The sequence below is a fragment of the Sus scrofa genome, chromosome 13 (genome assembly GCF_000003025.6).
Source record: "Sus scrofa isolate TJ Tabasco breed Duroc chromosome 13, Sscrofa11.1, whole genome shotgun sequence".
In the NCBI taxonomy this organism is placed as follows: Eukaryota; Metazoa; Chordata; class Mammalia; order Artiodactyla; family Suidae; genus Sus; species Sus scrofa.
The window spans coordinates 61,478,106-61,502,997 of NC_010455.5; the positions used below are offsets into that span (position 1 = coordinate 61,478,106).

The following is a 24,892-nucleotide window of genomic DNA, read 5'->3' on the forward strand; positions in this document are numbered from 1 at the left end:
AATACTGGGGGAAAAAAAAGGCAGGGTAAATAATACCATAAGGAAACAATCAGAAAAAGCCTGAATGTGGGACATTCTAAAAGTCAACTAGCTTAGTCACTTCAAAATGTCAATGTTATTTAAAAAAAAAAAAAAAAGATATGGGAACTGTTCTAGATAAAAGAGACTTAAGAGAGATAACAATCAAAATACAATTATGTAGACTCTGACTGGATCTTAGTTAAGAAAAAGGAAAAAAAGACGCTAAAAAGACATTTTGGAGACAAATAAAAAAACACTGACTATGGATCAGATATTTAATGATATTTAGAAATAAACTGTTACGTTTCTATATGATATAGTATTGTGGCTAAGTAGGAGAATATCCTTATTTTTAGGGGTGAAATGCCAGAAATCTGCAACTTACTTTCACGTGATTCAGCAGAACAAATAAACATATTATCATAGATAAAGATGGCAAAATGTTAACAATTGATTAATCTAGGTAATTATTACGAGTTACCTCGTACAATTCTTTCAACTTTTCTTTGTGTTTGAAATTTAGAAAGTTGGAAGAAATAGGGTTAGGTTAACTTTTTGTATGTGTGCTCCAGTATTTCTAAGACAAAAGCAGGAAAGGAGGTGAGTGAAACTTAAACCCTATTTTTTTTTTTGATAATTTTAATTGTGCCCAACACAATAGCAGAGGTTAAATAAACATTAGAGATTAAATAAATGATTGCTGATTTGGAATTCATATGACCAATTCTGCTGATAGTTAGATTATGCTTCAATAAAGGGTTGATTAAATACAGGATGGCACATCCATACGATGAAAAACCAGCAGCCATTTTTTTTAATGAAGAAATTATTGAAGTATTAATTTAGAAAGATCTCCAAGCTATATTGTTAGGTGAAAAATGCAAGGTGCAGACCAGTATATATAGGCTACCATATATATTTTCTAATAAATGAATGAACTATCTCTGGAAGAACACACAAAAACCTTCCTGCTGCATCTATGAAAAACTTAGAACTAACACCATACTCAATGAAAGCTTTCCTCCTTTATTTTTTGTCTTTTTGTCTTTTCTAGGGCCACTCCTGTGGCATAGGGGGGTTCCTAGGCTAGGGGTCGAATCAGAGCTGTAGCCGCAGGCCTATGCCAGAGCCACAGCAATACTGGATCCGAGCTGCGTCTGCAACCTACCCCACAGCTCACAGCAATGCTGGATCCTTAACCCACTGAGCAAGGCCAGGGATCGAACCCGCGACCTCATGGTTCCTTATCAGATTCGTTAACCACTGCGCCACAATGGGAACTCCAAAGCTTTCCTCCTAAGATCGGGGAAAAAGATAATATATGAAGTTTTCACCACTTCTACTCAACACTGTGTTGGAAGTTCTAACTAGCGCGATTTGGCACAGAAAAGAAATAAAAGACATTCAGATTGGAAGACAAGAAATAAAACTATCTCTATTTACAGATAACATGATCTTATATATTGAAACAATTTTAAAAATCCACCAAAAAAACTTTAGAGCTAATAAAAGAGAAAGAAAATCCAGATCTGGGAATTAATGGATGATTAGATGAGATTTTTATTGCCAACTCGGAGAGCCTTTAAAAATAGAACAGTTTGGGAGCTCCCATCGTGCTTCAGTGGAAACAAATCCGACTAGAAACCATGAGGTTGTGGGTTCGATCCCTGGCTTTGCTCAGTGGGTTAAGGATCCGGTGTTGCTGTGAGCTGTGGTGTAGGTCACAGATGCAGCTCGGATCCCACGTTGCTGTGGCTCTGGCGTAGGCCAGCGGCTACAGCTCCGATTCAACCCCTAGCCTGGGAACCTCCGTATGCTTTGGGTGCGCGCCTAAAATGACAAAATACCAAAAAAAAAAAAAAAAAAAAGAACAGTTTGGAGTTCCTAATGGGGCTCAGCAGATTAAGAACCCAAGAGGATGCAGGCTCAATCCCTAGCCTTGCTCAGTGGGTTAAGGATCTGGCATTGCCACAAGCCCTGGCACTGGTCACAGATGCGGCTCGGATCCGGTGTTGCCACGGCTATAGCACAGGCTGGCAACTGCGGCTCCAATTTGACGCCAAGCCTGGGAGCCTTCATGTGCCACAGGTGCGGCCATAAAAAGAGAAAAAGAAAAAATAGGACAGCATCTCCTACATCTAAGCAGATATCAGTGTGTCTGTCTATGGACAAGATCATCTCTCAAAGCCCTCTTTCCATCCTACATTCTTGAGGTCAATACTTCTGAGTGATGAGACTAGTGGTATAATTCCCTTCCTCAATTAATAACAAAAGAATAGTTACACATTATAAAGTTAAGCCTATTTACCTCTGCCATGTTTCTCAGTGGGTCAAGGATCCGGCTTTGCCTTGAGTTGTGGCGTAGGTCGCAGACTCGGCTTGGATCCCAAGTTGTTGTGGCTCTGGCATAGGCTGGCGGCTACAGCTCCAACTCTACCCCTAGCCTGGGAACCTCCATATGCCATGGGGGTGGCCCTAGAAAAGGCAAAAAGACAAAAAAAAAAAAAAAAAAAAAAAAAAAAAAAGAAAAGAAAAAGAAAGAAAGAAAGAAAGAAAGAAACCTGATGAAAATACAGACAACTAGACTGCACTTAGACCCTTTGAATCAAAATCTCAGCATCCCTGTGGGCAGGACCCAAGAAGGGGTTTTTAAATCATCTGTCCCAGTAAAAAGAAATGCAATATTAGAATCAGGTAAAAGGAGTCTGGAGGTGTGAGGCACCTTCCGTAATTTTCATATACCTAAAAGTTCTACTTTTAGGTCAAGGAGTCAGCCATTTACAAGGGGGATTGTTCCCAGGAACTTGCCTCCCTCAGGGCTTACATTTCTTCATTGGAAGGAGCAATTCCTTGGGTTAAAGCAAGGTAAAACATTAAGCAAATGTTGGTTACTGGAGTCCCAATATGAATTAAAAGTATGAGTTTGCTTTCAAACCCATGAACTGACTGTAAGACTTATATAAAGTCCAGGCTGCAGTAGAGGTAAAGTTACATGTGGGTAAGACAGGGATGGGGTCAGCAAAGCATCACTGATTTAGACCAGGAGGCTAGAGAGATGTTTGTGAGTGAGCATAGTGTGTGGGGGGAGGTGGGTAGAGGTGACAGCTTGGGAAGTTAGTCTTTTTTTTTTGGGGGGGGGTGAACCTGTGAATAGGGTGGAATTGGAGTTGTAGATGCTGGCCTATGCCACAACCACAGCAACGCAGGATATGAGCTGAGTCTGAGACCTATTCCACAGCTCACCGCAACTTGGGATCATTAACCCACTGAGCGAGGCCAAGAATCAAACATGTGTCCTCATGGATGCTAATCAGATTCATTTCTGCTGAGTTCTGTCCAAACTCCTGCCAGCTTGGAAAGTTTGAAGGAATATTAGTTATACACTCTGTGTTAAAAAAAAAAAAACACCCTAAAATTTGTGCCTAGACATCTAGAGAGGAGGCTTCAAAGTTGAGGAGGGGAAGCCAGAGATGGCTAAGTGAGGTTCAAAGACACGAAAGTGAGTATTGCCCAACTCGAGTCTTTTCCTTGGACCTGCCAACTGCACATACCTCCTTAAATCCAAAGGAGTGAATAATCAGACAATACCTTTATCTGCCTTTCACTAAATCTACACTAGAAGTTCCCATTTGCCAGTAAGGAAATTTGAGCTTTTATCAACTCCAAACTGACTAATGTCACATAAAATTTAGAATTCAAGTGCAAACAGAAATTGCTAGCTGATCAAGAATGGAGGTAGACTCCAATATAGAGTCTATGCATCTATACTTAGTAATTGCCATCATTTTGGCTCTATTTTTATAGTGTGCTTTTCATAATCTAATCTCTGTCACATTTAATCTCTGTCCTTTAACAAAAGTACAACTATGAGTCTAAATCTATTAATGAAGACAAGGCTGAGGGAATCTAAGAGAGTTGTTCAAGGTCACCTGAACTGCTAATGACAGAGCTGGCATTCAAACCCAGGTAGATTGACCCAGCTCCCACTCTTTTAATCACTGCACCATCCTGCATTTTTACATGTTGGTTGTCGATGATGATAATGTGGATGGTGATGAGAGCTTTGTCCTTTTTTTCCTTTTTTTTAGGCTTTGTTCTTCTAAAAACCAAGACATACGATGGCTTTCATTCTGCTTCTTGAAAAGAAGTGAGTGAGTCAAAAAGAAAAAAAAAAAATCCAAGGAAATCACCACTACACAAATTATTCCCACCATGCATTTCCATTGGAATAAATAAAACCTAATGAAAGTGCTTCCTACTTGGTGGTCACTGTTCTAGGTCCTTTTATATGTTCCCTTCTTTAAGGCAGATACTGTCCGCAGGCTACAGAGAGAAAAGAGGGAAAGTAGAATTAATCAGACCTACCTAGGATCACACATAGGTCTTGATTCTTGGGTTCTTCCTAAAGAGCTATGTTTCAAAAGGACTTTTGTAACACAGTTATTCTTTTTCTATCCGTACCTGTAAGCTAAAATTAATTTGAAGGTATTTTTTCAAAAACAGTCAGGATTTTAGCCCACACTGACCAAGCTATCTTGTGAAGGTTTTCCCTCTTTCTTCATATCATCAGAAACTTTTAGCCATTTAAGGAATAAAAGCTTCTCTGAAAGCTTAAAAAATAATTTTCTCAAATCCTCTTTACTAACCAAAGTGAAATATTCAGTGGTCACCAGTTTACTTGGGGATAGACATGGCTGTTCAGGGAACAAATTATTTCAATCCTAAGTCCTAGTAGGAAAAGACAAAGGAAATAAGAATTGCACCGTTACTAAGAAAAAGCCTAGGTAATTATGGTTTTTTAAAAATGGCTTTAGAAACTTGAACTTATTTATTTATTTATTTATCTTTTCTAGGGCCGCACCGGTGGCACATGGCTAGGGGTGGAATTGGAGCTGTAGCCACCAGCCTACGCCAGAGCCACAACAACTTGGGATCCGAGTCTGCGACCTACACCACAGCTCATGGCAACACCGGATCCTTAACCCACTGAGCAAGGCCAGGGATTGAACCTGAAACCTCATGGTTCCTAGTTGGATTCGTTAACCACTGAGCCATGACGGGAACACCTTGAATTCCCTTTAAAATAGAGAGACAGAGCCTTTCAAAACGTAATTGTCACAAATAAATCAAGGCCTGTCAGGAATGTTAGGATAGATTTTCCTTCCCATTTTGCTCAATTAAAAGGTTTCAATATTGGTCCAGCAGAACCTTTCATTTTCCTGTTAACATTAAGTGTCAGACTCTATCCAAGCTGCTGATCACCTATGTTTAACATAGCATAAAAAACACATAGCATAGTTCCTGTTGAGGTTCAGGTATTTTTAGTAATTTTACAAAGTGATGCAACTATCATCCTAAGTCGGTTTAAGTATAGTTTCATCTCCTGTAAGAAGATCCCTGAGTACACTTACAGTTGATCTTGGTTCCCAGTCCCAACCTCAGACAACCACTAAACTGGTTTCTGTCATCAATTTGCCTTTTCCGGCTATTTCATGTACACACAATACGTGCTTGCCTGTGTGTGGCTTCTGAGGTTCTGACGTCATGATTGGATGTGTCAGTAATTTCTTCCTTCTTGGTGCTGAAAAGTACTCTACTGCATGCACCTGCTTCTTTGCTTCTGTCCATTCATCGGTTCATAGACCTTTCGGTTGTTTCCAGTTTGGGACTATGACGAATAAACCTCCTATGAACACCCAGGTGGGAGTCTTTGTGGGGACACACCTTTTTATTTCTCTTCGGTAGATACCTAGGAGTAGAACTGCTGGTGCCCCGGTGGTTTTCTGTTTAACTTTTTGAAACATTGCCAAACTATTTTCCAAAGTGGTGTGGCTGGTTTTTGAGATGAGGAAGATTATTTTTACTCAGAACTGGTCTAAAACCCAGCTGCTATTTCCTACAAGTCCTCACCCAGAAGCACAAGCCTGCACTTCAGTGGGCTCCAGGCTGAATTACAGGTGTGAGGATAAGGGTAGGAACAGAGCCGCCGGAGTTGCCTTGATAGCTTTCTCTAGGTGGCAAGATTTCTCTCTAGGGAGATTTTCTGAGGAAAGTCAGAATGGCTAGGCAAAATTTAAAGGAACAGAAAAGGATCCCTAAATAAGGCAGGCTGCAGTCACTGTTTACTGGATACAGAGTTTCTGTTTGGGACGATGAAAAAGTTCTGGAAATGGATATTGGGCATGGTTCCACAACATCTTGAATATATTTCATGCCACTGAACTGTTTCCTTAAAAAAAGGTTGCCATGGTAAATTTTACATTATGTATATTTTGCCAAATTATTTATTTATTTATTTGCTTTTTAGGTCCACACCCACGGCATATGGAAGTTCTCTTGCTAGGGGTTGAATCAGAGCTGCAGCTGCCAGCCTACCCCACAGGCACAGGAACAGCAGATCTGAGCTGCATCTGCAACCTACACCACAGCTCGTGGCAACACCAGATCCTTAATGCACTGAGCCAGGCCAGGGATCAAACCCATATCCTTATGGATACTAGTCAGTTTCATTACTGCTGAGCCATGACAGGAACACCCTGCCACCATTTTTTAAAAAGCAAAGAACAGCATCTGGTTACATCATTCCCTTGCATAAACCCATTGTCTTCCCATCACACTCAGAGTAAAATCCAAATACTTTACTCGGGCTTATAAAACCCTGCATGATCTGGCTCCCTGTCCTCTTTCTACCTTATGTTCTTGAGCCATTCTTGGTCACTTTGGCCTCCCTTCTGTTTCTGGAACATTGAGCCTCTCTCGCCTTTACCAGTCTTTACTGCTCTTACCAGTCCTTCTCTCTAGGAGGAGTTTGCCAGTTCTCCTGGTGGACTCAGCCTCCTCTTCTACTATCAACTCAAAGTCACCTTCTCAGAGAGCTCCTCCAGCATGTAGCCTCTCCAGTTTGTCTGTCGGTCCCTCTTCCCTCCATGCTTTATTTCCATCCTAGCATAGTACAAGCAGTAATTATTTGTTTTACTGTTTTATTGTCTGCTTCCCCCAGTAGAATTAAGCTTCCTGGTGGCAAGCTCTTCTGTTTGGTCTACCCTCTGCTTTTAACACAAACATGCTGCCTGGTATAGAGCAAGCCTTTGATAAATATTTGTTGAAAATGATAAATGAATAAAATGAGTTCTCAAATGTCAAGGAATGAGACTTCATTTTTTTTACAATGTTAAGCTTGCATTTAAACATCCATTTCGAAGCTGATTTTCTAATAAAAAAAAATAAAAACTCTCAGTAACCTACTTTCAGGCCAGTGATTTTTTTCAACCCTTTCCCACATATAAATGTGATGTGGAAAAAATATTTGGGAAGACTTATTTCCCTTGTACCAATTATTATTTTTAAAAAAACATTTCTAAGAGTTAGGCGGAAAACACATTTCTTAAGCTTCTACAAAGATGATAGAAAAAGGAATCACACACCCTTCTAACTAAATGTTTTCCAGAGCAAAATGAGTTTCTTTGCTTAAAAACAAAAGAATGAATGCTAAATTCTAAAATTACAGTGAAGAATGGACAAAAAATTCTCACGAGAAATGAAAGAAAACTGGAGTTCCCGTCGTGACTCAGTGGTTGACGAATCCAACTAGGAACCATGAGGTTTCGGGTTTGATCCCTGGCCTTGCTCAGTGGGTTAAGGATCCGGTGTTGCCATGAGCTGTGGTGTAGGTTGCAGATGTGGCTTGGATCCTGTGTTGCTGTGGCTGTGGCGTAGGCCGGCAGCTACAGTTCTGATTAGACCCCTAGCCTGGGAACCTCCATATGCCGAGGGAGTGGCCCTAAAAAAGTCAAAATGACAAAAAAAAAAGAAAGAGAGAAAACTGAATTCCAATATCAAAATTCTGTAATATCAATAGAGAATTCACTCTTGTATACTGGCTACATGCTAGGTTTATTATTTGTAACAAAAGTGACAAATTCAGAATAATTTAACAAATGGCAGCACCCCTATTGGTCTAAGCTGAAAGATGTAAGGAATTCCTTCTAATTCTGATCCTCTGTCCTCAGTTTGGTGCCCTGCTGCCATGGCACCCTGCCCTGAGCTGTCTTCTAAGACAGCATTTAACTGTCCCAATTAAAATCTACCTATTCTATGTCCAATCCTTCCAGCCACTGTTATAGGCAGAAAATCTGATAAACTAAACCATAATAATGTGTCAGTGAAACCCAAAGCATTTCTGGGCCAGAACAGATCGCCTGCTAGCCTGTGTATGAGCCATGGCCTATTAAAGACAAAGCCATGGGAGTTCCCACTGTGGCACAGTGGAAACGAATACAACTAGTATCCATGAGGATGCAGGTTCGATTCCTAGCCTCACTCCGAGGGTCAGTGACCTGGCGTTGCCATGGAGCTGTGGAGCAAGTCGCAGACGTGGCTGCCACAAGTTGCTGCGACTATGGTGTGGGCCAGCAGCTGTAACTCTGATTTGACCCCTAGGCAGGGAACTTCCATATGCTTTGGGTGCAGCCCTAAAAAAGGCCAAAAAAGAAAAAGACAAAGCCTTAATGAGAAGGTTTGGCTGCATGGCCTCAGGAGTGAAACATGGGGAGCTTAGAAGGAGACAAAGGTTTTCGATGAAGACATAGAGCCTGAGGCACCCATGAAGTCCTGAAAGTTAAGATAGCCAGTGGGTCGTTGGATATGTCAGAGTGAAACGTAGGAGGTAGATGTGGGCTGGGAAAATGAGATTTGGGAGCATGAGCCCGTGAATGACCATTAGAAGAATGGCCATGCAGCCAAACCTTCTCATGAAGTCATTGCAGTGAGCTGTGGTGTAGGTTGAAGACGCGGCTCAGATCCTGCGTTGCTGTGGCTCTGGCGTAGGCTGGCGGCTACAGCTCCAGCTCCACCCCTAGCCTGGGAACCTCCATATGCCTCAGAAGCTATGCTAGAAAAGGCAAAAAGACAAAAAAAAAAAAAAAAAAAAAAGGACTGCAGGATTCAGAGCTCATTGTTTCTCTGATCTCATCTGCTATTGTTTACTGCCCACGACCCCCATCCCAGGCATGTGCCTTGCCTCAGGATCTTTGTACTTCTGCTTTCTCTGCCCAGGATGATTTTCTAGACACTGACAGGTCAGTTCCTTTGCCTTGTTTAAGACTTAGCTCCAATAGCACCATCTCAGAAGGGCCTATTCTTGCTTTAAATTCCCACTTCTCCCACCCCATACTCCCTACCCACCTTCCATTTCTTTTCTTTTCTTTTCCTTTTTGGCTGCCCCAAGGCATATAGAGTTCCCAGGCCAGGATAAGATCCAAGCCACCGTTGTGACTATGCCACAGTTGTGGCAATGCTGGATCCTTAACCCACTGTGCCAGGTTAGGGATCAAACCTAGGTCCTGGCACTTCCAAGATGCTCCAGTCCCATTGCAACACAGCTGGAACTCCTGTTTATTTTCTTTTCTAAAGCACTTATTAATGTCTAGCTTTCATAACAATTTATTTTATTATGGGTACCCTTGATAATTTCTCCAAGGGCTGGGATTTTTCTTTGTTTTATTTGCTTTGGTATCCCAATTACCTAAAACAATGCCTGGCATAGAGTAGGCTCAATATACATTAGTTTAATGTCAAATGAAATCTAAGAGGGAATCCCAAGGAACTCTAAAATTAAGTGTTAGGCAGAAGATCAGCACCCTTTACTCCCAAAGCAACTGATAAGAAGCATCCTAAAAGACATAAGAAAATTAGGATATTATGATTTAAATGAATGAAAGGGAGAAAATGTTTCAAAAACAAAGAAGTGGACAAGAGGGTCAAATGCTGACCAAGAGTCAAATGAGATGAAGACTTAAAGACATCTAGTGGATTTAGTAACAAAGAAAGTGTGGACTTTGAAGAGCAAACTTTCAGCCACATGTGGCTAAGACACATCAGAAAAATTTAAGAGAACTTACTAAAAGGTAAGAGAAGATAACAATTTAAACCATGAGATCATCAAGCTTATAAAATCCAGATATTATATTTAATAATTTGTCTTGGTTGGTGCTATATAAGAAACCATCCCCATACTTAATGATTTAGGGCAGCAACCATTTGATTATCACTCACCATATAGGTTGACTGGATTCATCAGGGCAGTTCTTCTGCTTCTCATGACATCAATTGGGGCTGCAGCCATCTTGGGCAGGAATCAGCAAACTTTCCTACAAAGGACCCAATAGTAAATATTTTAGCCTTCTTGGGCCATAAGGTCTCTGTGATGGCTATTCAACTCTGCCGCTGTAGTGAGAAAGCAACCACAGATAATATATAAACAAATAGGCATGTCTGCATTCCAGAAAGACTTTATTTACAGAATCAGGTGGCAGGCCACATGTGGCTAAAAGCCATAGTTTTTTCACCCTTAATTTAGGGGCTGAACTAGGGAGCAACATCCAAGGTGGCTCACTCCTGGAGAACATTTTTACTCCTCGGTGTGGCTCCTGCATGTGGTTTGGACTGTTTACAGCATGGTGGTCAGTTCCAAGAGTGAAAATCTGAAGCTGACAAGGCTTCTAAGGTTTAGGCTTGGAGCTTTCACATCAGGAGGCATTGTTCACTGGAGGCGACCAAATCTAACAGTTAACACAAAACTCTCAGAATTTTGCTTATTAAAGTTTTGCCCCAGGAGTTTCTGTTGTCGCTTAGCAGTAACAAACCTGACTAATATCCATGAAGACTCAGGTTCAATCCCTGGCCTCACTCAGTGGGTTAGGAATCTGGTGTTGCAGTGAGCTGTGGTGTACATTGCAGACACACCTCAGATCTGGCATTGCTGTGGCTGTGGCATAGGCCAGCAGCTGCAGCTCCAATTCAACTCCTAGCCTGGGAACTTCCATATGCCATGGGCGTGGCCCTAAAAAGCCAAAAAAAACCCAAAGAAAGCTATGACTGCATCGTTAATAAGTCTACAAATAGCAAATGCTAGAGAGGGTAAGGGAGAAAAGGGAACACTCTGACACTGTTGGTAGGAATGTAAATTGGTGCAGCCACTATAGAGAATGGCATAGAGCCTCCCCAGGAAACTATAGAACTATGATATGATCCAGCAATCCCACTCCTAGACATATAACTAGACAAAACTACAATTCAAAAAGATACATGCGGAGTTCCCGTCATGGCTCAGTGGTTAACGAATCCAACTAGGATCCCTGAGGTTGCATGTTTGATCCCTGGCCTTGCTCAGTGGGTTAAGGATCCAGGGTTGCCATGAGCTGTGGTGTAGGCCATCGGCTACACCTCCAATTTGACTCCTAGCCTGGGAACCTCCATATGCCTCTGGAGCAGCCCAAGAAATGGAAAAAAGACAAAAATAAAATAAAATAAAAAGATACATGCACCCATATGTTCATAATAACACTATTTACAATAGCCAAGATATGGAAACAACCTAAATGTCCATTGACAAATGAATAGATTAAGAAGATGTGGTACATAATATATACAATGGAATACTACTCAGCCATAAAAAAGAACAAAATAATGCCATTTACAGGAACATGGATGCAACTAGAGATTCTCATACTATGCGAAGTAAGTCAGAAAGACAAATACCATGTGATATCACTTATAGGTGAAATCTAAAATATGGCACAAATGAACCTTTCTACAGAACAGAAACAGATTCACAGATATGAAGAACAGACTTGTGGTTGCCAACAGTGAGAGGGAAGGAGTGGGATGTATGGGGATTTTGGGGTTTAGTAGATGCAAACTATCACATTTAGGATGGATAAAAAACAAGGCCCTGCAGTATAGCGCAGGGAACTATATCCAATCACTTGTGATGGAGCATAATGGAAGATAATATGAGAAAAAGATTGTGTGTATATGTGTGTGTGTGTGTGTGTGTGTCATTTTGCTATACAGCAGAAATTGGCGGAACATTGTACATTAACTATAATTTAAAAAGTTTTTTTTAAAGTATGACCAGCAATGACTAAGTGTGCAGTCAGATGTGTTGGTTGTATCCTCGGGGTGACAAGACACTACCAGATAAACATACTTTATCTTCCCCATGTCAATTTCACTTTAGTATTTTGGCAGAAAAAAAAATTTAAACCAATAAGAACTTTAAGATATAATTACTATCACAATATAGCAAAACTAGAAAATATTGCAAAGGCTTTTAAGGTGAAAATTAAAACAATCTCCATTAAAAAAAAAACATTCAAGAGAAAGTGGAATAAAAATTACAAGAACAATATTTCTAAAAAAAAAAAAATAATAAGAGTTCCCATTGTGACTCAGTGGTAATGAACACCCTACTAGGATCCATGGGGATGTGGATTCAATCCCTGGCCTTGCTAAGTGGGTTAAGGATTCGGTGTTTCTATGAGCCGTGGTATAGGTCATAGATGTGGCACGGATCCTGTGTTGCTGTGGCTGAGGTATAGGCCAGAAGCTGCAGCTCTGATTCAACCCCTAGTCTGGGAACCTCCATAGGTGCAACCCTAAAAAGACCAAAAAAAAAAAAAATGTAAAGAGAATGGTTTGATATTAGGAAATCTTTTAATATAATTCACCATTTTAATGTAAGAACATTTACATGATTGTTTCAATAAATGTTGAAAGAATTTTGATGAAATACAACACTCATTCCAATACTAAATAAAATAGGAAGATGGATATTTCCTTTACACAATAACAAATATCTAAGTCCAAAAGCCAGCTTCCTGTTTAATTGGGAAACACAGGAGACATTCCCATTACAGTTGGGTGTCTGCCAAGGATGCCAATTATCTCTACTACTACATATTTAACACCATATTGGAGGTATCAGCCAATGCAATTAAATAAGAGGAAGAAATGTGAGACCTAAAATTGGAAAAATGAGAAGTAAAGCTATAGTTGCAAATGATATGGTAGTACCCCTATAAAAGCCAAGTAGTTCAATGATAAAGCTAACTTAAACAATAAAATAATTTAATAATACAATAGGATATAAAATTAACCTACAGGGAGTTCCCGTCGTGGCTCAGTGGTTAATGAATCCAACTAGGAACCATGAGGTTGTGGGTTTGATCCCTGGCCTTGCTCAGTGGGTTAAAGATCTGGAGTTGCTGTAGCTGTGGTGTAGGTCACAGACGCGGCTCGGATCCCATGTTGCTGTGGCTCTGGTGTAGGGCGGCGGCTACAGCTCCGATTAGACCTGTAGCCTGGGAACCTCCATATGCTGCGGGAGCGGCCCTAGAAAAGGCAAAAATAAATAAATTTTAAAAATTAAATTAAATTAACCTACAGAAATCAATAGCTTCATATACACAAACAATGATCAGTTGAAAGGGATAATATCTAGTCACTTATGATGGAGCATGATAATGTGAGAAAATAGAACGTGTACATGTATGTGTAACTGGGTCACCATGCTATACAGTAGAAAAAAAATTGTATTGGGAAGATAACAATTACAGAAAAAAAAAAAGAAGAAGAAAGGGATAATAAAAACAACAATCTGGAATTTCCTTTATGTTCCTTTTAGTTAGCAGTAACTAATCCAACTAGTATCCATGAGGATTTGGGTTTGATCCTTGGCCTCGCTCACTGGGTTAAGGATCCGTCATTGCTGCGAGCTGCGGTGTAGGTAGAAGAAGATGTCTCTGATCTCTCATTGCTGTGGCTGTGCCATACGCTGGCTGGCAGCTGTAGCTCTGATTCAACCCCTAGCCTGGGAATGGCCATACATGGCCCTAAAAAACGAACAAACAAACCAAGACCAAAAAAAAACAAAAACGAAAAACAAAACCCATACCCATTTACAAGAGCAACAACCACAAAAAGGATAAAATATTTAGGTCTTAACAAGAAATATGTAGAAGTTATATGTGAAAATCTCCCGTGAGCATTCCTGAAATATGTAAAAGTACACTTCATGGAAAGATATTTCTTTTTTTTCGGACAGTATGACCCATCATTAAAGATGTCTCCTCTCCCTAAATTATAAATGTAATGCAATTCCAATAAAAAATGCCAATAAGTGTTTGTTTCCAGAGCTAGACAAGTTGATTCTAAACTTCGCAGATATTTTTAAAAAATAAAGTCCAGGAGTTCCCGTCATGGTGCAGTGGTTAACGAATCCGACTAGGAACCATGAGGTTGCGGGTTCGGTCCCTGCCCTTGCTCAGTGGGTTACGATCCGGCGTTGCCATGAGCTGTGGTGTAGGTTGCAGACTCGGCTCGGATCCCACGTTGTTGTGGCTCTGGCGTAGGCGGGTGGGTACAGCTCCGATTCTACCCCTAGCCTGGGACCCTCCATATGCCGCGGGAGCGGCCCAAGAAATAGCAAAAAGACAAAAAATAAAAAAAATAAAAAAATAAAGTCCATCATGTTGCAACAGAAGAAAGGGTGGGGGAAAAACTGTAATTGTAATGTATACATGTAAGGATAACCTGACCCCCTTGCTGTACAGTGGGAAAATAAAAAATAAATAAATAAATAAAATCATTCCAATTTGAAAAAATAAATAAATAAATAAAGTCCACAAGAATAGGTATAAAATCTGAAAAAAAAAAAAAAAGGCAAGGAGGGAAGACTAACTCTAATAGACATCAAGACATACTATGAAAATTCTATAATTAAAACTGTGTGGTTTGGAGCATAAAATAGACTGACTAGCAGAAAAAACAGGAAGTCCAGAAACAGACCCAAGTGTATATGGAAATTTAGCATTAGAGATATACAGGATAAATACCCAGAAGTGGGATTGATGGGGCAAAGGGGAAATTTAGCCATTTTTATATATTTAGCTATTTTTAAATATTACTGTCTACTTTCTTAAATGCTCACGCACAGTGTGCCTTGTCAAGATTTTGAATTTTTGCCATTTAGATAAATGCAACTGGTATCTCAGTGCAGTTTTTTTTTTCCACATACTACGCCTGTGGTATATGGAATTTTCCAGGCTAGGGGGCAGTTCAGAGATGCAGCTGTAGATCTATGCCACAGCTTGCAGCAATGCCAGATCCTTAACCCACTGACCAAGGCCAGGGATTGTATTCACATCCTCACAGACACTATGTTGGGTTTTTAACCCGCTGAGCCACAGTGGAACTCCTCTCAGTGCAGTTTTAATTTGTATTCTTTTATAATAAGTGAAACTTAATATCTGTTCATTTGTTCAAGAGCATTTTATATATCTTTATATCTTTCTTTTAATGAACATATAATTTATATACAACAGAATGTACAGATCTAAACTATTTAATTTTAGTTCACTGGATTTTGACAATTGAATTCACCTGTGTAAGCACCATTCAGAACAAGATCTAGAATATTTCCATCATCCCAGATAGTCCCCTGTGTTTCTTTTTTTCTTTTTTCTTTTTAGGACCACACCCGTGGCATATGGAAGTTCCTAGGCTAGAGGTCAAATCAGAACTGTACCTGTTGGCCTACACCACAGCCACAGCAACACCAGATCCCAGCAGCGTCTGTGACTTATATCACAGCTCATGGCAATGCCGGATCCTTAACCCACTGAATGAGGCCAGTGTTTGAACCGGCATCCTCATGGATACGCATCAGATTCATTTCTGCTGAGCCATGATGGGAATTCTTCCCTTGTGTTTCTTTCCAGTCAGTCTTCCCACCCCCTCCAAAAGCAAACTCATTTTCATTTCTATCACCATAGATTAGTTTTGCTTATTCTTGGAATTTGTATAAATGGAATATATAGTATGTGTATCTCTTTTGTGGGTGTGTCTAATTTTTTTGCTCAACTGAATTTTTTTTGGTTCATTCATTAATCTATATTGAGCATTAGCTCATTTCTGTTTATTATTGAGTAGAATTCCTTGCTATGGATATAACACAATGTTTGCAAAATTAAATTTTATCTTCTGTATGGTTTCTTGCTGTTGAAGAATGGAGTTGAAAACATGGAAAGACAGAAGAACAGAATGAATCCTTGACTGAGTGGTATTAGAGCTATGAGCATGAACTCATAGCTTTTAATATGTGTAGATAGATGTAGAAATAACTACAGATATGTGTGGGTATATGTATGTATGTGCATGTATATACATACATGTATTCCCTGGCTCTGACAGTGTGGGAGGAGTGTCATTCCAACAGTAGCAAGTATACCTACCACCTGTACCTTGGTTTCTAAATATCATCTTTCGTGAAGAAGGATCAGGGCCTTTTGGAGGAAAGGCTGATTCCAGGACTGAGGCAGAGAAAGTACAAGTTTTGAAACATCTTCTGTCAGACAGTAGGACGCTCTCAAAAACTGATATAGCTATCTCAAAAGGACAGAGGGGGTGGTGTGAAAGAACTTTCACCTGCCAAGTTTCAGACAATATGAGCATTAAAGTGCATAAAAACAAGGAATGGGTTATAACACATTCAATTTTTTAAAAATCCACAAGTCCCTATTGCTATTAAAAGCAAAAATTAAAGTTCAGTGGAGGGAAAGTTTTTTGAAAAATAGAGTAATTCCAAGTAATAAACGTAGGACAAAATGATAGAAATGGAAAAATCATCATATTATTTCTTTTTCCTTTTTCTTTATTTTTTTTTAATGGCCACACCTGCAGCATGTGGAAGTTCCCAAGCTAGGGGTCAAATGAGAGGTGCTGCTGCCAGCCTATGCCACAACCACAGCAACACCAGATCCGAGCCACAGCTGTGACCTACACTGCAGTCTGCGTGATACCAGATCCTTAGCCCAATGAGCAAGGCCAGGGATGAAACCAGCATCCTCACAGACATCATGTCAGGGTTCTTAACCCACTGGACCACACAGGGAACTCCCAAATCACCATTTTATAATCACCAGAGGAATAACTTATTTGGACAAAATCACCATGGGGGAAAGGCTGCTGGAAAACAGGACATTCACATGATCTTATGTGAATTTCTTATTAACTATACAGGGGAAATGTACTGTGATAATAGTGGACTCAGTAGGCACCATGTTAACCAAGGGATCAGAATAAACACTGCCAATAATTGCGCACACCAATAACATGTCCCCAAGGGGATGCACTGAGAAGTACATAGTATTCCATCCAAAAATGTTGAATCTCATCATAAGAAAAGAATCAGAGAGTTCCAAATTAAGGGACGTTTGGCAACCAGAGCTTGGGCTCCAAAAATATCAATGGCATGAAAGAGGAGACTAAAGAAATAAGACAACCAAATGTCATGTGTCATCCCTGACTGAGTCCCAGAAGAGCAGGGGAAAAAATCACTTTAAAGAACATGGTCGAGGGGCTCGGAAGGGAAGTCCCAAGACAAATGAGTCCCACCGCCCCTTGTCCAAGTTGCTCGCTGGGCTGCACCAGCAGAGGGACTCACAATGTCGGGGATCACCCTCAGTAGACTCGCCCAGGAGAGGAAAGCTTGGAGGAAAGACCACCCATTTGGTTTCATGGCTGCCCCTACAAAAAACCCCCAGGGCACAATGAACCTCATGAACTGGGAAAGCGCCATTCCTGGGAAGAAGGGGACTCTGTGGGAGGGAGGCTTGTTTAAACTACGGGTGCTGTTCAAAGATGAATGTCCATCCTCACCATCGAAATGCAAGTTCAAGCCGTCCTTACTTCACCCAAACCTGTACTCTTAAGGCTGGGTGTGCCTGTCCATCCTGGAGAACAAGGACTGGAGGCCAGCATCATGATTAAGCAGATCTTTTTAGGAATAAGGGAACTTCTAAATGAACCAAATACCCAAACTCCAGCTCAAGCAGAGGCCTACATGATCTACTGTCAAGACAGAGTGGAATACAAGAAAAGGTTCGAGTACAAGCCAAGAAGTTTGCTCTCTCATAAGAAGCGACCTTGTAGCATCATAAAAAAGAAGGGATTGGCTTGGCAAGAATGTGTTTGCAACATTTTTGCAAATCTAACATTCCTGCAATTCCTGGTCCCCTGGGGAGGGTTCCACGGGCGCCATTTTCCATTTCCGCCATGGGTACAGTCTCCACTCGCTGAATGGTCTAGTTTTTCATACAGGGTCTCTTCCTTCAGTCTTTTGTAATTTTGATTATTATGTAAAACTTGCTTTTATTTTAATATTGACATCAGAATTTCAACTGCTGTAACATCATAAACTTTTATACTTGAATGAGTCCCAAGGAGCTAGTCCCCTTTGCTCACAGATGCGGGCATGTTCCACGACGTCTAGAGCTGCACTTAGCCTCCAGCCGACTGCCTGAAACAGAAAATCAGACCTGCCCCAGCTGCCTCCTCCCTCCCAGAGCCTGGGTCTCAGATCCACAGTCAGCCAGCATCTCGTTGCTGCATCACTTCCTTTGTGTTTATATGATGTTTGTCTGTATTGCTGTTTAGAGTAAATAAACTGATTATATTTTAAAAAATAAAGAACATGGTTGAGGTACTTGGGTAAATTTGAATATGGACTACATGTTAAATAATATTATTGCATCCATGTCAAATTTGTTGAGTATAGTAATTAAATTGTGCTTATGTAGGAAAATGTTTCTGTTCTCTGGAGGCATAAGCTGAAGTACTTATGGGTGAAGTGTCATAGTACCTTCAACTAACTCTTAACTGGTTTAGAGGGGGGAAAAGGAAATATTGACAGCTTTTTCTGTGTGTCTATATCTTTCCATATGTATGTGTAAAGAGAAAAAAAGAGGAAGTGGCAAAATGATAACAATTGTTGAATTTGAAAGAAAATAAGTGTTATTTGTACCATTTTTTTAACTTTTCTGTAAGTTCAAAATAAAATTGGGGGAAAAGTCATTTTTATATTAAATGGATACAATCACAATTTTTTGTTCTTTAAAAAGATTAATCAATTTATTATTATTATTATTATTTTGCCCATAGTGTGCAGCAGCTTAATGTGGGATTTCATTTCCCAGACCAGGGATCAAACTCAGTCCACAACAGTGAAAGCACTGCATTCTAACCACTAGACGATCAGGGAGCTCTGCACAATATTTTTTTCATTTGAAACAGGAGACTTCCAAAAGATGCTTAGAGTAACTGTGCTTGCTTTCGGCTATGACCCTAGACCTGCCCCCTCCAGGAAATAAAAGGTGTCTTTGCGGTTACTTCAAGCTGAAAAGTCCTTCAATGGGGAGGTTTAAGGAGCTTGACCAGGGTGATGGGTGCATCGCTTTGGGGCTGGCTGGATGCCTCAGTTCATGAGAGGTGGTCAAGGTTGTGGCTGGGGGTGGTCATGTGTTTTATTTCCATAGCCACCCCTTCCTTTTCTTCCAGCAGTAGCTGCAAATCCTTCCAGGAACTGATTCCCACTCCAAATGCCTGTTGGAGTTGCCAATCATGGGGCCCTGTCCACTGGCCAAAGGATGATTAAGTAATCCAAGACTCGCCAAAATGTACCCCAGCATTATGGCCACAGAGACTAGCCCAGGGGTGGGTATGTGCCCTAAGCTGGACCTTTCAGACTCCTATCCTGATATTTTATTAACAGATGCTCTGGGTTCCTTTGGACAGGATAATGTAAATCTGGAGCTGTCTCTAGCCAGCAAGCTATGGTGCTCAGGAGCTGTGCTGTCTCACAGGGCGAGCTGCTGGCAAATGGAAAGAGTCAGCCTCTGTGATTATAGGTCCCTCTTGGTGAACTTGTGGCTCCCGGGTCACCTGGCCCTGAATGATAGTAGTCTCACCTTAGTCTCAGGTTCACTTTCCACTGTTTCAGTTACCTGCAGCTAACCATCATCTGGAAGTATTAAGTGGAAAATTCCAGAAATAAACAATTCATAAGGTTTTGTTTGTTTGTTTTTTGTTTATTGTATGGATGCACCTGTGGCATATGAAAGTTATCAGGCCATGGATTGAATCTGAGCCATGGCTGTGGTCTCTGCCACAGCTGCCATAACATTGGATCCTCCACCCACTGCACTGGGCAGGGGATCCCACTGGTGCCTCAGCAGCAACCTGGGCTGCTACAGTCAGATTCTTAACCCACTATGCCACAGTGGGAACTCTAACAATGCATAAGTTTTAAATCAAATGCCATTCTGAGAAGCGTGATGAAATATGGGGTGATCTCATGTTGTCTCTTTCTCTCCCTCCCAGGACATGAACCAATCCTTTGTCCACCGTATCCCCACTTGCTGGTCACTTAGTAGGCCTCTTGGTTATCAGATCTGCTGTTGAGGTATCATAGTGCTTGTGTTAAGTGATCTTTATCTCACTTAATGGCCCCAAAGAGCAGGAGTAATAATACTGGCAATTTGGATTATGACAAAGAGAAGCCACAAAGCTGTTCTTTTAAGTAAAGTGAAAATTATCCATTTCATAAGAAAAGGAAAAGAAATCATCTGCTGAGGTTGTGAAGATCCATGGTAAGAATGACTCTTTTATTGGTGAAACTGAGAAGGTAAAAGAAATTTATACCAGTTTTGCTGTCAAATCTCAAACTGCAAAAGCTATAGCCACAGTGCACAGTAGGGGCTTAGTTAAGATGGTTTTAAATTTGTACAGTAAGATATTTTGAGAGAGAAGAGAACCATATCCACACAATGTTTATTACAGTATATGGTTATAATTGTTGAGAGAGAAGAGAACCATATCCACACAATGTTTATTACAGTATATGGTTATAATTGTTCTGTTTTATTTTTAGTTACTGTTGTCGATATCTTATTTATAAATTAAACTTTTTTTTTCTTTTTATGATTGCTTCCATGGCATATGGAAGTTCCTGGGTTAGGGGTCACATCCGAACTACATCCGTGACCTACACTATAGCCACAGCAACGCCAGATCTGAGCCACGTCTGCAATCTACATTGCAGCTCACAGCCGTGCTGGATCCTTAACCCACTGAGTGAGGCCAGGAATTGAACCCACATCCTCATGGATACTAGTCAGATTCTAACCTGCTGAGCCACAACAGGAACTCCCTATAAATTAAACTTTATCATAGGCATATATATAGTTTATATAGAGTTGAGTACCTATATATCTGTGGTTTCAGGTGTCCATTGGGAGTCAAGGGATGGATCCCCTGAAGATAAGGGGGGTATTATTATACAGACAAACTTATGCCACAGACTGAGCTCTATTTTGTAGATCACACTGCACATATGCGTGTGCACACATGTGTGCATGCACACACACATGCACACACACACACTCCTCCCTGCCAGATTCCTTCTTATCTGTTTACTCCTTACCCTCTCATAGGTCATTGATTCTTTTAATAAACAGGGAAGACAATTGGCCAACAGGCCACGGAGCCCAGGACTGTGGGATAGCTCATTCCAAACACCACACTGACTGCCAATAATCCCCCCCAAAGGGCTTATCCACACAGCTTTCTGGGTCCCATGCCTAGAGATTTTGAAGAGCATCTGTATATTTAACAAGTCACCCAGGTAATTGGAATGCCTGTTCCAGTCTAGAAAACACAGCAGGGGGAGGTGGGGAAATTAAGGTGAATGTGGCTCAGAGCTTTTTCTCAGAGAGCCCTGAGGTAAGTGGGGACGAGGGCAACTCAACTCATTATCTGCAGCAGAAATCGGTGAGGTGCCCAAAGAGAACACTGTGGAGAGTCAGCTGAGGAATGTAAAACCAGTGGAGGGCATGTGTCGTGGGCTCTGGCTGCTGCTGCTGCATCTGGGTTTCTCTTCCTGGTGTTGCATCTGCTTTGTGTCTCAAAACAGTGCCTTCAGGGGAAGGGCTCAATCTGACTATGTCGCAGCAATTTCACATTAGAGACTGGGGAAGTCAGACTACTTAGGGAGCTGCTTTGTTTGGGGTGGGAGGGGAGGGAGATGGGATGTGTGTGTGTGTGTGTGTGTGTGTGTTAGTCCTACCCAGGGCTCCTGAGCTGCACATGTTCACACCAACATTTGAAACTATGTTCTCAGCAAGAGGAGAATGTTGATGTGGCAATTTAAAGCTCTAGGTGAGTTTCGTTTTTGTTTTTGTTTTTGGCCAAATCAGAGCACCATTTATGGTAGGTTTTTGGATAAAAACCACAGTGTATTGTAGTCATAATAATAACTGCAGTTTATCGGCCAATTGTTACATGCCAGGGAACATAACTGCTACTTTTTGTAATTCTCATTTAATCCTCTCAAGAGCCCCCTGAAATTAGTACTATTATCCTTATGTGACAGATGGAGAAATGAAACTTAGAAGGGTTAGTACATACAAAACCACAGTCATCAAAACAGTGTGGTACTGGTATCAAAACAGACAGACAGACCAATGGAACAGAATAGAGAACCCGGAAATAAACCCTGACACCTACGGTCAATTAATCTTTGACAAGGGAGACAAGAACATAAAATGGGAAAAAGAAAGTCTATTCAGCAAGCATTGCTGGGAAACCTGGACAGCTGCATGCAAAGCAATGAAACTAGAACACACCCTCACACCATGCACAAAAATAAACTCAAAATGGCTGAAAGACTTAAATATACGACAGGACACCATCAAACTCCTAGAAGAAAACATAGGCAAAACACTCTCTGACATCAACATCATGAATATTTTCTCAGGTCAGTCTCCCAAAGCAATAGAAATTAGAGCAAAAATAAACCCATGGGACCTCATCAAACTGAAAAGCTTTTGCACAGCAAAGGAAACCCAAAAGAAAACAAAAAGACAACTTTCAGAATGGGAGAAAATAGTTTCAAATGATGCAACCAACAAGGGCTTAATCTCTAGAATATATAAGCAACTTATACAACCCAATAGCAAAAAGCCAATCACCCAGTGGAAAAATGGGCAGAAGACCTGAATGGACATTTCTCCAAGGAAGATGTACAGATGGCCAACAAGCACATGAAAAAATGCTCAACATCGTTGATTATAAGAGAAATGCAAATCAAAACTACCATGAGATACCACCTCACACCAGTCAGAATGGCCATCATTAATAAATCCACACATAACAAGTGCTGGAGGGGCTGTGGAGAAAAGGGAACCCTCCTGCACTGTTGGTGGGAATGTAAACTGGTACAGCCACTATGGAGAACAGTTTGGAGATGCCTTAGAAATCTATACATAGAACTTCCATATGACCCCGCAATCCCACTCTTGGGCATATATCTGGACAAAACTCTACTTAAAAGAGACACATGCACCCCGTATGTTCATTGCAGCACTATTCACAATAGCCAGGACATGGAAACAACCCAAATGTCCATCAACAGAGAATTGGATTCATAAGAGGTGGTATATATACACAATGGAGTACTACTCAGCCATAAAAAAGAATGACATAATGCCATTTGCAGCAACATGGATGGAACTAGAGAATCTCAAACTGAGTGAAATGAGCCAGAAAGACAAAGACAAATACCATATGATATCACTTATAACTGGAATCTAATATCCAGCACAAATGAACATCTCCTCAGAAGAGAAAATCATGGACTTGGAGAAGAGACTTGTGGCTTCCTGATGGGAGGGGGAGGGAGTGGGAGGGATCGGGAGCTTGGGCTTATCAGACACAACTTAGAATAGATTTACAAGGAGATCCTGCTGAGTAGCATTGAGAACTTTGTCTAGATACTCACGTTGCAACAGAACAAAGGGTGGGGAAAAAAATGTAATTGTAATGTATACATGTAAGGATAACTTGATTCCCTTGCTGTACAGTGGGAAAATAAAAAAATAAAAATAAATAAGTAAATAAATAATAAAAAATAAAAAAAGAATATTCATTTTGAGTACATGACGTACGCTAGTTATACATATAGTAAATCAAGATTAATAAATAATAATTTATGGTAAAAAAAAGAAGGGTTAGTACAACCTTTTGTTTGAAGTTTTTTAAAAATGTGTTTGTAAGTGATCCTTAATATGTATTATAATCTAATGTGCATTGATTAAATTACAAGATTTTTCCTCAACTATGATTTATTTGACAAATATTTATTGAGAACCTCTAGGTTAATAGTCCCTGCTAGGTGTCCCAGGAAAGATTAAAAAATATGATAAATAGGAGTTACTGCTATGGCATAATAGGATCAGTGGCATCCTGGGAGCACCAGGTCTCAGGTTCGATACCCAACCTGGCACAGTGGGTTAGGATCCAGCATTGCCATAGCAATGGCTTAGGTCACAATGATGGCTTGAATCTGATCCCAGGCCTAGGAACTCCATATGCAAAGGGGTAGTCAAAAAAGAAAAATAAAAGAAAAAATATATAAATAGCTCTTCTCCCTCAGAAGCAGTTCAGTTGGAATGCGGGCATAAGCATAAGAGGATATTTTTGAGAACTGCTTTCCTTACTCATGTTTCACTTTTATAACCACTGGACTTAGAGTTGTGAAATTCTCTGCTCCTCCTTAGTGCCCTATGGGTAAGGAACACCATTCCACTCACCTTTGTATTCCTGACACATAGTAGGTGCCCAATAAATACTGGGTGAATCAATGAACTATTAATCTGGGAGCTAGAAAGTATGAATAAACCTTCAAATCCTTCCCTTATTCAGATACAGAAGGGTTTCGTGCAACTTGCAGATGAATCCAAAGCCAGAACAGAACATAGCTATTATTCAGCGAAAAAAAAAATTTCAAAATAATGAGTGTGTTCCACATGCAACCATTCTGAGGTCGTTTTTTCAACCAACTTCCCTGAATGTCCCATGAGATGCTAATAACTTTTTCTTTAAAAAGAAAAAAATAGTCCCACAGTCAAATACATTTGGGAAATGCATGGCTAAATAGGATTATAAGATTTCTTTCCTGCAGGACTGCTCAGAGACCATAATAGGCTATGGTGCGCTGTGTATAAACCGAGAGGTGTAGATGGGGAATTAAAGAATATACAGTATATGATAAGGAAGAGTGCCCAAATTTCTCTGACAGTAGATTCTTTGGGGGAAGGAGTAAGAGGAGTAAAAAGAGAACGACTTGCAGGGCTGGAGCTAGGGTGAGGCAGTATAGTATTCAAGAAAGGCCCCATGTGCAGAGAAGTACCTACAC

The 24,892-nt window shown here is 40.6% G+C and overlaps 1 long non-coding RNA gene and 1 pseudogene across 1 annotated transcript in view; one reads left to right on the forward strand and one right to left on the reverse strand.

Annotated features, from left to right (window-relative positions):
* LOC106505661 overlaps positions 1–24,892 on the reverse strand; it is a 160,437-nt gene that overhangs the window by 109,704 nt on the left and 25,841 nt on the right. Inside the window, exon 3 of the long non-coding RNA XR_002337646.1 lies at positions 10,075–10,169. This is a non-coding gene — a long non-coding RNA (uncharacterized LOC106505661). The remainder of the gene's footprint in view (positions 1–10,074; positions 10,170–24,892) is intronic.
* On the forward strand, positions 16,728–18,698 carry LOC110256278 (annotated as a pseudogene).